Here is a 13500-nt window from a genome sequence, read left to right as displayed (position 1 = left end):
TTAGTTCTCTAATTATCTGTTCTCATTCTTTACTTTTTCCAGTTTGTCAATTTCAGTGTTGACCTATAATAACTTTTATTTTAATGTTCATAATTATAATTTTAAACTTTCCTGTATTTACAGGTTTTATCTGTGGGTTTTTTATGCTTATTATTGTTTAGTATATTCAACTTATACTTCATTTATTTATGAAAAAACTTTATATAGAAAAATATTAAAACTAAGCTTTACCTCTTTTTGATGACTAAACTATTAATTGACAATTGTTTTGCTCTAGGTTCTATGAAGGACACAGAATTAATATGGTGAACAAAATATTCATGATAGCAGAGCTGAGAGGCTCATTTATTATGAATTCAAGAAGACTAGGAAAAAACAAATAATAACCTTCATACCTGAAAAGTCTTTTTAGCAAGGAGAAATAGTGATTATAGTTTCATTGTTTCAGACTAGAACAAGAAACTTGACTTCATGATCCATATTGTTACACTTCCTGATTTTATCTTCTAGTAACTTGTTACACATACACATTTAATGAGTGTAGTTTAATTATTCACACTGTACTAAGAAGATTGTAACAGAGCTGTTGCTCTCCCTTGTACTCTCACACTATTCTAAAGCAGCCATAAGCATCACTTTTTGTTGTTTGAACATATATTTGCCTTCACATTTCACTGTATTCAAATATTTACACTTTGCTTGTAAAACTTCAGACATTCAAGATCTACTTTATTTTAAGAAAGATGAGATTTAACTCTCATTCTCTTTTCCCCTTTTCCCCACATACTTTCACTTCTTGATCTTCTTGAAATTATATATTTTGCTTAAATCATTTTTCTGACAAAAAATACTGTCAAGGTTTTCTCAGGCTTAGCATTATAACATTTGCGCTGGATAGTTCTTTGTTTTAAGGTACAAACTAAAAGTCCATCATAGCTCAGTCCTCTAGAGCCAAGCTATGGAATCAACCTAGGTGCCCATTAATGGATTACGAGTAAAGAAACTGTTGTATATATACCCAGTGGAATTATTATGCAGCCATAAAAATTGAAATCAAGTTATTGGCAGGAAAATGGGAGATCTTATGATCTTTGTTAGCCAAAATATGCATGACTCAGAAAGACATAGATGACATACTTTTTCCCATATAAGAAATCTAAAAGAAAAAATGACTACATAAAAAGTAGAAAGAATCCTATTAGAGATCAAGAAAGAGTGGTAAAAAGGTAATGGATGTTTCAGGAGTAAAAAGTAAGGTATGTAATATACACATGCGAAAATACCATAGTGAAACCCATTACATTGTATATTAAATATTCACTAATAAAAAAGTAAAGTATATTACCTCAACAATTTCCAAATATCCTTTTTAATGACATTTTCTCCAGTTGAGAACTTCTGTTAATCTTACACATCAGTGGTGGCAAAACTATGGCATGCATGTTGTTTTTCTTTTAAAACAAAAGGTGTTCATGGGTGAGGTTGTTTTTCTAAAATAAAACCTCAGTATTCAGGTTCAAATGGTGTCAGTACTTTATGATAAATGCATATGTTTTAGGGTGATATTTGGGAACCTGTCTCTAGAATGTTCCCCATCACTGTATTAAATGCTATTCACTACTGAACTACCCAACATGACAATATTCATCTTTCCATACAATTATGCTTTTATTAAAGTCAATAGTTGTATGATGTGTTAGTTCACTAACTTTTGTCATATATTTACTGCTAGAGTTATAAGCCTCAAAATATAGCAAAGTCATAAGTTACTTTATTAGATCAATTTTTTTCTAGGGGTAACTTTGGTTCCAAGATGGACTGAGTTCTCTCTTGGTCTGATATGCAGCTGTCATCTTGCAACTTCTTTTCCTAACTAACATTTTCTTTTGCTTCAGTGATCAAAGTACATATTTTGGGTTGATATTTACTATGTATGAATTGCACTTGTAAAGTCAAAAAAGATACAAGAACAGTTATGGCTTCAATAAATAACAGATTAACATTTCCTGATATAAAAGTACAGAGCTAGTCCTACATACTTTAGTCATTCCAATAAATTCAGCAGGGATCCTGAATCCTTTTCTCTGTGAAATTATGCTCATGAGTGGCTTTTCTTCTGCAGGTCATAAAGTAGCTGACATCTAAATCTCAGACAACACATTGCCTCGAAACGCAAGAAAGAAAAAGAATGAAGTCGAACTGTTCTTACCAGCCATGTGACTCCTTTAAAGGAACTATTTTATAGAAGTTTATAAAGGTTAGATAATGTCTGTGTGCCTTGCAGAACTGAAAGGTGGGGTTTCGGTACAGCTTGTGATTAGGAACTGCTGTCTCGGTTACATCCAGGTGACAATCCTGAGGAAGGACGTGGCTCTCGGGTGGTAAGTTAGTAGAGCCACTCCAAGATTCCTGAGAAAACGAGAAGACATTTTCTTTAAATTCCTTTAATGAAAACGTCTTTAGTTTATGCTAGCCCAGAGTCAGTATCTAGAGGTTTGTTTTCTGGCTTATTTCAAATTCCCTCAAGGTTATTATTCTAACCCTGTCTGAAGTAGTGTAAAATTGGTTGGTAGCATCCTGAGGGCTCACTATAAGGGGAATAGTAGCCTATAAAGTTAGGAGGGATAGTTAGCTAATCTTATTTTCCAACCTAAAAGTTCTTACGTTAAAATTTTCAAGAAATTTTAAGTAGATTTCCACAGGTAACAGACAGAAGGGTTTGAGGTCTCCTCGTGATACCTTGTGACCGCTACTGTCCTTCTGGGACCCAGGATTTCCTTCTGCCCACCCAAGCATCCGCAGCTCCTGGTACTGCATCTCTCGGGATTCTCTGCATCAGATCAGCTTCTTTTCTTTCCTTTCTTTCCATCTAGGACTTCGAGTTTCCACCATCGCCTGCTCCGGGCAGTTACCCTCCCAAATCCTGTTTTCATCTTCTTCATCATCAGGATGCCTCAGGTTCTAGTTAACCTTTCCATTTGCTTGGTTCCCGTGTCATCCCTTTTTAATGATTTTCCCCTTTTAGCAATAGGCTTGGAAATTAAAAATCAGGACCTAGAAATGCATTCGGTATGCCATGTTTATCAAGGTTTTCCTTAATACGTTATAACATCTCCAAGTAGTATAACTGGTTTCAAGTATATGAGTGAAAAAGTCATTTTTGTGTAAGACAGCAAAAAAGAACTAGTTACTCTGAGCTGAACTCTAGGACTAGTCAAAATGATACAGCTTTGGTGGTCAGTGCATAAATCATTTACCGACAAATGGGATTGCATATTTAGTTTCCCTTTATCTGTTTCCTATCATAAGTCATATATCTCCTAACTTACTCAGGGTGAATAAGTCAAAAATGCCAGGATTTGAAAGAGATTATTTGCTATTCTAATAAAATATGACTTAGAGGTACTATATTTTGCTGTATCTTCCATTGTTGTCTTCTAAACTTAGCTTCATACTGGCTGTCATGAATAAAGAATTATTCGAGTTAACTTATCTCATGCCTTGTCTTCAGTTGCAATTCAATGAAAATTTTGGGGATATTCCAAACAACGTTTTTAAAGTGGAAAGCTCCCACTCAACAAGTTACACCCCACTATCGGTTTGTTTAGGAGCGGGCAGGAGGAGGAAAGAGGGACGGGTCTGCAGTCTGTTCTTATTTTCTAGTGTAGGCTAATATGGGGGATCCCCTATTCTAGTTATTGTTACTAATGCATTGCATACATTTCTTCTAGTCTCACTGGTTCCCTTTCCCCTTCATCTGTCTTTTGATTGTCTTCTCTTTTTCTATGTGTGTACATCTTTGCAATACATAGTATTTACATGACTTCTGTGGAATTGGTGCATACACGTAATACATGTGAATTCCTTTGTCATCCCCTTTCCTCCCTGCCTCCCGCAACTTCCATTTTTGATCTTTCTCCCTTGTAGAGAAATTACCTCGATGTTTCTTACCACATCTTTTATTTTGCTCTTTATTTATACTTTCGATTCCTGGTATGAGAGAAACCATCCAACATTTAAGCTTGTGTGTCTGATTCATCTCATTTAACATTATGGTTTCAAGCTTCATTCATTTTCCTACAAATTACTCAAGTTCATCTTTATTTACAGCAGGTAGTTCTCCATTTTGTGTAAAAATTACACTTTCATTATCCATTCATCTGTTGACAGGCATAGCGACTATGTCCAAGATTTAACTATGATGAAATGTGCTGTTATAAACATGAGCAAGTACGTATCACTGCAACATGATGTCTTTAACTTTTCAGGAAGATATCTAGAAAGGTAATAGCTGAGTCAAATGGAATCTCTAGTGTCAGGGTTTTGAAGACTCTTCATACTGATTTCCAAAGTTGATGTAGTGACGCACATTCACACCAACAGTGCCGCCTCTCCAGTATTTGTTAGTACTACATTTGATTTCTTGTTGGTGGCCATTCTTTCTGGGGCAAAGTATAATCTCAGTTTTTAATTTGCATTTATCTAATGTTCACAGGTGTTGAGAATGTCTTTATGTATTTATAGGCCATTTGTGCATCCGTGAAGCATCTATTCATTTAGATGCCCATTTTTGATTGGGTCTTTTATTTGGGGTGGTTAAGTTTTCTGAGTTCTTTATATATTGTAGATGTTATTCCTCTGTCTCAGAAATGGTTAGCAGAATCATTTACTGTTCTGTAGGTGTCTTTCCACTTTCTTTTGTTTTTTCTTTTGCTGTTCAAAAGTTTTTAAGTTCGTTTCATCTCATTTGTTAACCCTTTCTGTGCAACAAGTTTCTGTTCAGAAAGTCTTTGCCTCTGCCTGCGACTTTAAGAGTTCTACCTACCTTTTCTTCCAATAGGTTAAGTATTTCTATTTTAACATGTAGTTCTTTGATCCATTTTGACTTAGTTTAGTGCATAATGAAAGGTCTGAGTCTAGATTCAGTCTTCCGCATGTGGATAGCTAGTTTTCTTAGCACCATTTATTGAAGAGGCCATCTTTCCTGCAGTGTATGTGTTGGGCACTTTGTCAAATATTCAACTGCAGAAGGTAAGTCAGGGTTGCTTCTGTATCCTCTATTCTGTTCCATTGATCCCTATATCTATTTTTTATGCTAGTAGTATGATTTTTTATCATTGTGGCCTTGTAATACTATATAACTTCAAGGCTGGGACTGTGTGTTTTCCAATTTGTTTTTTTTGCTACTCTGGGCTCTAATAGTTCCTTATGAAGCTTAGGACTGTTCTCTCCAGTTCTATGAAAAATGCTGCTGGAATTTTGATTGTGAGTGCATTAAATCTGTATATCAATTTTTGGAACTGGTCATTTTGATTGTATTGGTTCTACCTATCTAGAAACAGGGGATATCTTTCCGTTTTTTGATGTCCTCTAGAATTTCTTTTTTAAAATGATGTAATTTTTGTTGTAGAGGTCTTTTACTTTCTTGGGTTAATTCGTAAGTATTAAATTTTTGAAGCTATTGTGAATGGTATTTTTTTAACTGGGGACTGAACCTGCAATTTTGTGCTTGCCAGGCAGGCACTTGTTCCATTAAGCTATGTTCTCAGCCCTTGTAAATGAGATTTTTTTCAAATTTCTTTTCCAGTGAGTGTTTTATTAATGTATGAGAATTCTATTGCTTTTTGTGTGTTGATTTTGTGTCCTGCTATATCACTGAATTTAGTTATTAATTATAAGGGTTTTAGGTTCTTTTATATAGAGGATCATGTCATCTGCAAATAGTGATAATTTGACTTGTTCACTGTCTTTTTCTAAGTGCTTTTGGTAATTTTTCAAGTACTATGTTGAACAGGAATGGTAATAATGGAAATTCTCATCATGTCGCTGCTTTCTGAAAGAAAATTTTTAAAGATTTTCTCATTTAGTATGATGTTAGTAGTAAGTTTGTCATAAATGGCTTTAACTAGATTGAGATAAGGTCCCTTTATATCTATTTTCTTCAGCATTTTTATAATAAAAGGTTATTGTATTTTGTGGAAGAATTTTTCTGCATTTACTGAAATGATCATATGATTTTGTCCTTGATTCTATTTATGCAAAGTATTATATCTATTGATTTCCATGTTTTGAACTATCATTGTATCCCTGAGATGAAGCATTCTTGGTCATGATGAATGATACTTTTGATGGTTCAATGCATTCTTTTATTCTAGTATGTTGTTAAGAATTTTTGAATCTATATTCCTTAAAGAGGTTGGTGTATATTTATGTTTTTTGGCTGGATGCTTATCTGGTTTTGGAAGCAGGGTGATGATAGCTTCCAGAAGTGATTTGGAAAATACTACTGATCTTTCAGTTTCATTAAAAATCTTGAGGAGTATTAGTGTTAGAACTTTCCTGAAGTTTTTTTTTTTAAAATTCAGCACCAAATCCCTCCAGACATGAATTTTTCATTGTTGATAGGTTATTACAGTTTCAATTTCATTGCCTGTTACTGGAATGTTCAGGGTATTTAACTCTTGGTTCAATTTTGGTAATTCATAGGTATCTAGGAATGTACTGATTTCTTCTGAATACTCTAATTTATTGACATAGATTTGCAAAGTATTTGTTAATAATTTTTTATTTCAGCAGTGTCCACTGTGATTTAAAAATTTTCATTCTGTTTGCATTATTTACTTGGGTCTTTTTATCTCCTTTTTATTCTCTTTTGTTGTTGCTGGATTAGCAAGCTTGTCTCTTTCTCTCTTTTTTTTCAGAATCAGCTTTTGTCTTTGTGGGGATCACAATTTCATTGAGTACTTTCTGATCTTATAATTTCCCTCTTGTTCTAGCTTTGAGTTTCATCGTCTTTACCTTTCTAGTAACTTGAAGTGCATTGTTAAGTTATTTATTTGGCTTGTTTTGTTTTTGTGATGTGAATATTCACAGCCATAAAATTCACTCTCAGAACTGCTTTCATTATGTCCTAAAAATTCTAGCATATTACTGACATTATTCTTTAGTCTAGAAACTGTCTTATTTCTTTTTATAATTTTTCTGTAAGTCACTGTCTAAGAGTAAATTGTTTAGTTTCCATGCATACACATAATTTCTGTATTTTCTTTTATCATTGATTTCTATCTTTATTATTCTATGTTCACAATATGCATAGTGTAACTTCAATTCTTATACATTTACTGAAGACTGACTTATTAGGTAATATGTAGTGTATTTTGGAGAAAGTTTCATGTGGTGTGGAAAAGAGTGTATAGTCTATTGTTGCGTTGAATATTCTATAGATATATGTGATGTCCTTTATTTTGAAGATTTTGTTCAACTCTGATATTTCTTGATTTTTTGCCTATTTGATCTATTTGTGTTAGTGGTGTACTGAGGTGTCACACTATAACTGTGCATATGTTTATCTGATCTTTTAAATTTATAGTACTTGTTTCATGAAACTGGGTGCACCATTGTTTGGTGCACATATGTTAATAATCATTACCTCTTTATGTTGGATTGTTGCCTTAACCAATATGTAGTGACCTTCTTTACCTGTACTAATCAGTTTGGCTTGAAGTTCACTTTGTCTGAATATCTGATAGCTACATCTGTTTTGAAGGAGCTCCCTATTGCAGAGAATATTGTTTTCCATCCTTTGATATTTACTATATGCATTTCTTTTGGGGTAAAATGGGTTTCTTACGTATAGCACATCCCTGGATTTTGTTTCATTATTCATCTGCCAATCTTTGTCTTTCCATTGGGAAGTTGAGACCATTAACTTTGAGAGTTATTCCTGATAAGTATTGACTTATTTCTATTCTTGTCTTATTTTCCTATTCCTGATTCTCTCTCTTTCCCTTCTACTTAACTGCATCCCATATGTGGTATATTCATTCTATTAGACATCTTATCATCGTTAGCTTCATTGCCTTTTTCTAGAGCAGCCTTGAGAATGTTTTGGAGTGCTGGTTTGGTGGTCATGAATTGCTTCTTTTTATTATTAAGTTTCCTGGAACAATTTAGATAAACATAATGATCACCTTCATCATAAGAATCTGTACCTATACATGCTAAATCTTGATTCCTATTTTTTCCCATTCCCCTCCCCTCCCTTCAATCCCTCTTTCCTTCCTTATTTACAAAATTTTGTTTCCGTTTCATCTGTCTCTTTTCTTTTTGTTTTCTTTTCCCTTCCTTCCCTTTCCTCTCCCAGCTCCCTAGTTCCCCTTTCCTTTTGAACCATTTCTTCCTGTTTCACAGTATCGATTATACGGTTTGGTCCTCATTTGCACTTTCAGTTTCTCACAGCAGAGAGACAATGTGATGTTTACATATTTGTCCAGTTTATTTCACTCCAAAGTATGGTCTTAAGGTCAACCTTCAAGTGCTCTTTACCATAAAAGTATCTTATTTTTCCATCAACTTTGAAAGATAGCTTTGCAGGATGTGCCAGTCTGGGTTGGACCTTGTTTTCATTTGGCTTCTTGTTTTCGTTTTGAGAAGATCTGTAATTTGAGGGAAGTTTTATTTTTTTTTAATAAGTACTGTGTTGCTTTTATCTATCCACTTTTAAGATTCTATTCTTGCATTGGATTTCTAGCATGTTAATTATGATTTTTCATGGAGATATTCTTAGTGAATTAATCTTAATATTTGAATTAGCCTTAATCTGTAGTGCATTCTACACCTTCTCCCAATTTTGCTTAATATCTACCCATTATTCACCATTTACAGCCCAAGTGACCCAGAATTTGAAATGCTATTGTGGGAATGAAGAGTTGCATTTGATTTTTCACGATTTACATAATGCACTTTTGGGAAAACATCATACACCATAAGTCTTAGTCTTGAATAAAGAAAATTTGCTTCAATTGAACTACTGTATCTTGTTTTTTAAGGAAATGCTAACTCAGATTATTAAGAGACACTTTATATTACATGCCTCAAAAATAGATTATTTTACATCCTCAGTAAGTAAATTATATTCCTTTGATTAAACAAAAACAGTAAAATGTTTTATTTTAAATTTTCAGATGTTAAGGAAAAAGAAAATTCATAACACTGTGGGGAGTTTAATCTCATATTTGAACCAGAATATTAATTATGGGACTTTTACTTTCTTGTTGCTGTTTTCTTTCTTTTCTACTACTTGACTTTTAAGGATTGTACTAAACCCAAATATTTCCTACTTCATTTAAGATTCTAAATGACAAGTCATTGATTGAAAAATGTCAGTGGCAGTCAATTTTGACTTTTTCAAATGTATTTGCAAAGCATAAGAAGTTTCAGGTTTCTTTTCTAAAACTACATTTTCATGGACTCTTAAAAATAGAAAAAGATGATAGTAAAATCAAAATCATTTTTATAAGGTAAAAAATTTTATTGAATTCTAATTAACCTGAGAATTCTAGTTAAATGCCAAGTTAAAGATTGCTTTATGTTCTTATACATTTTCTTTCTAAGTTAAAACTGATTTGCTTAACCTAATGGTACTTTCTAACAGCAGATAATTGGTGAACATTAGTGATGCTTCATCACGAATATTGTGTCATATGGAATGTGATGGGTGTGCAAAAGTTGTGGAACATTGGCTCTTTTGGTTTAATTTTGGGGAATCAGTGAACTTATAATGTTGCAGTTTCAGTTGCTGAAGTAGAATTTTAAAAGAAACTCCTTGGTATTTTGACATCTTAAAAAATTGGAATTCTTTTGGATAAATGATGATAGTATATGTTAATTATTTAAAAACTAAACCAAGCCAAAAATATCATCCATATTTGCATATGTTAGTTTTGGCAGCATCACGAGCATATGAATAGGCTTTCTCATCAGTCTGTTATGTGACTAAATGTCAGAGACAGCATTGATTCATGGTTGGAATATACACTTTGGAGTTACACAACATTGGTTTAAATTCTCAATTAAATTCTCAATTTTAAATTATCTTACTAGTTGTGTCTAATAGGGTAAATGATCTTTTGGTGTCTGGTATAAAATAATTCTACAGTAAAAGGTAACTATTGCTATTGGATCATAAACAACTATCTTATGTTTCTGAAATAGTCAAAATTTTCTAATCAATACCTATTTGAGCATTTTTGGTTAAACCATGCTAAATGTTTCATTGGGACTAATTCTTTAATTTTTCCCTGCTCAATTAGACAGGTATTCTTCATCCTTGGTATATGCAGATATTTGTGTGTTATGTCTCATGTTAGGAGAAAATTTTCCCACTAACAATAAGGGGGCTCTTCTTTCTAAAATTTTGATCATAAGACTGTCTTGGTAGCTAGTAGGAAAATTGTGGTGCATTGCCATAATTGTGGTGCTTTATTGGTCAATGCAACTTGACCATATTTGTATTGTTATAGAGTATATTACATAATTAATTTTATATAATTGACACAAGTAGAGTTAAATATGAAAACAAATCAGCCCTGAGGTTTCTTACTTTTCATTCTTACCTTAGGAATTGGAGAGGACATATATATTCAACCTTAGAAATATGTTTGATTAATCACTAAAATTATAATGAGACTTAAATATTTGATTTTAAGGTTAGAAATTCTAACTTTGACATTTATTAACTCTGTGACTTTGTATGAGTTATTAAACTTTTCTGAACTTGACACTTCATTTGTAAAATGTCAGTAGTATAGTCCACATTGTTATAAATCTTAGATTGAAGTGTTGTACCTAGATGATGCATTGAACATGCTTGCTTTAATTCATTCTGCACAATATCTGCTCAGAAAATGACTTAAAATCCCTGAAAAAGTTTTAAACCCTGAAACAGCAGGAAAGTCAATGAATAGTTGTTGAGTCAACAGTGCTGTAGTGAGGTAAATTGTTGGACAATTATTATACACATTCATTTCATCTAATCCACGTAACAGTTGTAGTAAGTCTCATTGCCTTTATTTAACAGAGAAGGAAACTAAGTGTTTTAGTTACTTCTCCCTTATTGTGGAGTCAAAATACCCAATGCCCAAAATTAAAGAGAGGAAAGGTTTATTTAAATCACAGTTTGGGGAGGTTTCAGTCCATAATCTGTTGAGTGGCAGGATGGCAAATGGTAGAGGGGGAACCATTCATGGCAGCAGAATATGGCAAAAACACAATGGAAGGACAGACAAGCCTCCTTCTGCCCCTTTTGTCTTATCCATACTGTTGGCATTAGGATGGTGCCAGTCCAATCAATGGAATGATCCAGCAATCACCCACCCTTAATCACAGCACCGTTAATCCTAGCACTGAATCATGAATCAATCAAACACTCTATATGCACCTACCTCCCCATAAACAAGTGCATAGAGCTGTGGGGGGGACATCTAGACGTATGTCTAAGGCTACTAAGTAACTTATGGATAGTTGTCTATAATCAGACACAAAATTCAATTCTTGTAGAATATACAGTATTCCTGGTTCTTTATTCTTTTCTGCTAACAGAATGTTTTCATCATGTTTTCTTGACTGGTATATTCCTTCTCATACTGATCCTGTGTACTGTACTCTGGCCTATAAACCTTCTTGATTTAGGGCTGTAAAACATGCATCTATCTATTTTAACTGTCAGAAAATCCATGTGATTGATTTTCTGGTTAGCAGGTAGAGCAAGTTATTTGGAAGCATTATTATTTCTCTTCAAAAGAAAACAAATTAATTTTATATGCATTTAATAATCAAAAGACCAATGATGCCAGATTCATTGATATATTCCAGGAAAATCCTCAAATGTAACAATATTTACTAATACTTTTCTCAATAAATTACATGTGGCTTTTACATAGGCAAGGTCTGTATATCTGTGTCAGCATCAAACATGGTTGAAGAATAAAGTCATTCATAGTTGCCAGTGAATATTAATAATATGACTCCCAAGAGTGGAATTGCTATTATCTCTATGTCTACCTGGCATAAAGGCTTGCAGCGAGGGTATAGAAACCAGAAATTCTGAAGTTGTGGCAATATGACAATTCCAACATGATTTAAAGTGGAAAAAAAGGGTTACTGATTTTTGAGATATTCTGATTTATCAGTTGTATCATTGGCCAAATTCATTCTTTCATGAAAAATAGAGAATTAGGACAAAAATAAGTTAATGTAATTATGGTTAAATTTACAATTTATAGTTAAATTTATAATCTAAAGTTAAATTTACAATTTTTCTATTTGAAAATGGTTGATTTTTAATAAAAAATAAATATTTCATAAACTCAGCCAAACTATTTTATATTCAAGGCAAACAAATTTGGTATACACAACAGTATATAAACTGGAACGCCTTCAAAGTACTTTTGTTTAAAGACTCAAGATAAATGATGCAAAAGTAAATTGCTTTTACTTTTCAGGTTATAGAGATCATGAAAATAGAATTGCAAAGCTATTATAGAGTTTTATCTTAATGAATCATGAACACTGGCTACAAACCAAAATTTCTTAAACTTTTGCTTTGTTGTTGTTAAGGATTTTATAAGGACTTAATTGAACACAAGGGTAATGTTGGCTCTTTAAATATTGTCTTTTCAGACTACCATTTTATTAGTGACATATCCTGCCCAAATCTCAGCAACTGACACTATGCCAACCAGAAAATTGGAGCTATCCAATGTCTAATTTCTCTCCACTTTCTTCCCTACAATTTTTAAATGTCCGCTACTATATAATCCAGTGATAGACAGAAGTGTCAAGGCTAATCGATTTTATGGCACTCTGTACCCCATTCCCATCTGCCACCTGAATATTTTTTAGATTGGAGATTGAACTCAAGGTCTTCCTAATTCAGCTATACTTCCAGACATTTCTTAATTTTATAGCAGCATCTGGCTACGTTGCCCAGGCTGGGTTCAAACTTGAAATCTTCTATCTTATCCTTTTATACCACCACACCTAACTTGGGTTTCTTATCTCATTTATGATCATATGCTCTCTTTTTCACATTAGTCCTCTCTTTTCACTGGGTTCCATTTTTTAAAAGTCACCTCAACAATCAGTTCAACAATATTTTTTATTAAGAAAGCACTCAGTGGAGGCTCTCTTCTAGGTACTTGAGATAGTACATGGAAAGATGTAAACAAAATGTCCATTGCTCTGGAAATTAAGGTTTAGTAAGAAAAAAAAGAGTTTTAAAAGGTAACTAGTATTGAATGTAACAGTTTCTGGTAGGTGCTAATAAAATGGGAGGCATGTTAATAAGGTAGTTTGGAAAAGTTTCACTACATAGGTGACACGTACAAAGATTTGTAAAATGATAATTTTTGCAAAGAAGGTACATGTACATCTGAAGAAATACCATTTTAGCAGAGGAAATGATAAATATAAAGATACTGGAGAGGCGCATGCCTGTCATATAAAGAACAAGGAATTAGAAATATCCTTGAACTTGAGTGAAAGAGAATAATGGGAAATAACTCAGAGATATAAAGAAGGTAGAGTGAATCATTTTGAGCTTGGTAGGCAATTATGTGGACTCTGAGTGAAACCAGGAGCCACTGGCAGAATCTTAGCAGAACAAGGAAATGATCTGTCTTGCCTTTTATCAGGTTCAGCTATCTTGTGTGTCACAAGGCC

The sequence above is a fragment of the Cavia porcellus genome, unplaced genomic scaffold, assembly GCF_034190915.1.
Source record: "Cavia porcellus strain 051 isolate PalLab524CR breed Dunkin Hartley unplaced genomic scaffold, mCavPor4.1 scaffold_18, whole genome shotgun sequence".
Lineage (NCBI taxonomy): Eukaryota > Metazoa > Chordata > Mammalia > Rodentia > Caviidae > Cavia > Cavia porcellus.
This window is presented reverse-complemented; position numbering follows the sequence as displayed.